The sequence below is a fragment of the Schistocerca cancellata genome, chromosome 2, assembly GCF_023864275.1.
Source record: "Schistocerca cancellata isolate TAMUIC-IGC-003103 chromosome 2, iqSchCanc2.1, whole genome shotgun sequence".
Lineage (NCBI taxonomy): Eukaryota > Metazoa > Arthropoda > Insecta > Orthoptera > Acrididae > Schistocerca > Schistocerca cancellata.
The window spans coordinates 645141151-645144769 of record NC_064627.1 but is presented as its reverse complement, the minus strand read 5'-3'; the positions used below and the strand labels follow the sequence as shown (position 1 = coordinate 645144769).

Below are 3619 nucleotides of genomic sequence, written 5' to 3'. Positions count from 1 at the left end.
ACACTAAAGGAGAGATACTATAAAATCCGCAAGGAAACACAACGAACTCTAAGACAAGAGAAGAGAAAACACTACAACAACATGGTAAGAGAAGCGGAGGATGATTTTAAGCATCACAGAGCAAGGCAGATGTACCAGAATATACAAAAGTCCTTGGGAAAATTCACTAAAAGGGAACAGTTTATAAAGGACCATAATGGGAAAATACTTACAAACAAGAATGACATACAAGAAACATGGAAGACATACTTTACACTGCTGCTCAACTGCAATGATCCACAATATTACTTTACATTTGAAGAACCAGATACAGTTGATATACAAGTCACCACACCATCAGTAAATGAAATAAGACAATCAATAAAGAAATTAAAGAACAACAAGGCCTGTGGGGAAGACCAGGTATATGCTGAGCTTTTAAAAAATGGAGGACCACAATTGGAAATAGAACTACATTCCTTAATTGAAACAATTTGGGAGACAGAAAACATACCGGCCGATTGGAAAACTGCAATTATATGCCCCATCTTTAAGAAGGATGATCCCCTTGTCTGTGATAACTACAGAGGAATTGCCCTACTCGATCTCACGTATAAAATTTTGTCGGTGTGTATACTACACAGACTGATTCCCATAACCGAAGAACTGATTGGGGACTACCAATGTGGTTTCCGCACTAACAGATCCACTTTGGATCACTTATTCACATTGAGACAAATAACTGAGAAGGCGTGGGAATTTAATGTAGATATCCATATTCTATTTATAGACTTCAAGAAGGCCTATGATAGCATACACCGACAGACACTCTTAAACACCATGAAAGAATTTGAAATACCATTAAAATTAATCAAATTAATTAAAATGTGTTTGGAAGAAACCATATGCAAAGTTAAGACACCTGCAGGAAAGACTGAAAATTTTAAGGTGTACACTGGACTGAGACAAGGGGATGCCATCTCACCTATTCTATTCAATATTATCTTAGAGAAGATTGATAGAGAATTCACCAAAACTAATCCACAAGGGATCCAACTGCAGGGACAGAACATTACTAGACTTGCTTATGCAGATGATGTAGCCTTAATAAGCACTTCAAAAGCTGAATTAATCAGGATGATGCAAAATTATTACAAAATAGCTGAGAAAGCTGGACTTCATTGAATGAAGAAAAGACAGAATATCTAGTCATAAGTAAAAAACTCCAAAAGAATACACCACTGACCGTAAATGGTCTCACTTTCAAGGCAGTTGACCACTTCAAGTACTTAGGGAGTCTTTTTAGCAGAGACAATAGAGCAGAAATAGAAATAGACGCCCGTCTAGCAGCAGCTAATAGAACTTCTTACAGCTGTATCAAAATTTTAAGGATGAGATCACTTAGTACTGAATTCAAAATCCGTTTTTATCAGTCAACTATTGTACCAGTAGCATTATATGGATGTGAAGCTATTACATTCAGGAAAAAAGATGAAGAAAAACTGTTGATATTTGAAAGAAAAATACTAAGAAAAATATTTGGACCAATCTTCGATGAAAATGTCATGGAGTGGAGGATAAGGAAAAATGAAGAACTACGGGAGCTGTACAAACATAGTACCATTGTGGAAATGTTAAAGGAGAGAAGACTGAACTGGGCTGGTCATGTAGCAAGGATGCCGGAGAACAGTCTACCCAAAATAGCATCCACTAAGAAATTAGAAGGAAAGAGAAGAAGAGGAAGACCTCGAATTAGGTGGATGGAGAATATCCGGGAAGATGCAGCTAGGATGGGCATCAACTCTGATTGGACAACAATTTCCCTGGATAGAAATAATTGGAAGAGGCTCGTAGAGCAGGTGTATGGTCGATAAGGCCTTAGCCACGTGTAAAGTAAAGTAAAGTAATGTTTTGAGAACAACAATAATGCTGCAGTTGCACTTCGAGAATATCGGCTGCCGAAAGGATTGCGGAAGCGTCCTCCTTCTCCACCTGCTGTGCGGAATACGATGAAGTAGTTCTAATCAACTGGAGAACCGGGCATCGCTCCGGCAAGAGGCCGAAGACCGGTTCCACCACAGGTGGTTGATGAAATCGCTGTAGCTACGGCAGACAACGCTGCGCGCAATTCCCGATCGCCAGGCAGTACGCGTGCTGTTTGACAACAGTTGAGAATGCCGTGGTCCACTGTATGGAAGATGCTTCGAATCATTCTCATTTGGTACCGTACAAGATCCATATCGTACAGCAGTTGGCACCACAGTACGCACAACAGCGTGTTGACTTCGCTCTCCACTTTCTCGCAGGGACAGAAGTTGTCGAGGGCAGGTCCTGCACCATCCTATGGACAGACGAAGCTTATTTTTCTCTGACGGGTGAGATGAACACACAACTGCCGAGTGTGGGAATCTTCACCTACAGCCACTGCGAATGAAATTTCTCTGTACGGTGAACGAGTCACCGTGTGGTGTGCTTTCACGGCTACGTTAATCATTGACCAATTTTTTTTAACAGGTGAGCGCTCAAGGACCAAAGACGTGCAGTTTGACTGGCCAACGTAACGGCGGTATGCTTCGCCAACAGTCATACCCGTCCTGCTGGAGAGAGACGCATTGAACTCAGCAGTTTTCATGCAAGATGGGGCCCCAACCCATATCGCTCGTGAAGTTCCACTGCTTCTCCGAAACACATTTGGAACCGATCGGACTGAAACTTCCTGGCAGATTAAAACAGTGTGCCGGACCGAGACTCTAACTCGTTCGCGGGAGAGCTTCTGTAACGTTTGGAAGGTAGGAGGCGAGGTAATGGCGGAAGTAAAGATGTGATAGGAAATGGAAATGCCGTGTGGCTAGGGCCTCCCGTCGGGTAAGCTGTGATGACGGGACGTGAGTCGTGCTTGGGTAGCTCAATTGGGAGAGCACTTGCCCTCGAAAGGCAAAGGTCCCGAGTTCGAGTCTCGGTCCGGCACACAGTTTTAATCCGACAGGAAGTTTCATATTAGCGCACACTCCGCTGCAGAATGAAAAATCTCACTCTGGAAACATCCCCCAGCTTGTGGCTAAGCCATGTCTCCGCAATATCCTTTCTTTCAGGAGTGCTAGTTCTGCAAGGTTCGCAGGAGAGCTTCTGTAAAGTTTGGAAGGTAGGAGACGAGGTACTGGCAGAAGTAAAGCTGTGAGTACCGGGCGTGAGTCGTGCTTCGGTAGCTCAGATGGTAGAGCACTTGCCCGCGAAAGGCAAAGGTCCCGAGTTCGAGTCTCGGTCGGGCACACAGTTTTAATCTGCCAGGAAGTTTCATATCAGCGCACACTCCGCTGCAGAGTGAAAATCTCATTCTGGAAACATCCCCCAGGCTGTGGCTAAGCCATGTCTCCGCAATATCCTTTCTTTCAGGAATGCTAGTTCTGCAAGGTTCGCAGGAGAGCTTCTGTAAAGTTTGGAAGGTAGGAGACGAGGTACTGGCAGAAGTAAAGCTGTGAGTACCGGGCGTGAGTCGTGCTTGGGTAGCTCAGTTGGTAGAGCACTTGCCCCGCGAAAGGCAAAGGTCCCGAGTTCGAGTCTCGGTCCGGCACACAGTTTTAATCTGCCAGGAAGTTGCATATCAGCGCACACTCCACTGCAGAGTGAAAATGTCATTCTG

General features: G+C 44.1%; 1 non-coding gene across 1 annotated transcript; it reads left to right on the top strand.

The window, feature by feature from the left end:
• The first annotated feature begins 2872 nt into the window (after positions 1 to 2872).
• On the top strand, positions 2873 to 2947 carry Trnas-cga (transfer RNA serine (anticodon CGA)). The gene has a single exon. It is a non-coding gene; the product is annotated as a tRNA-Ser (tRNA).
• Positions 2948 to 3619: the final 672 nt, after the last annotated feature.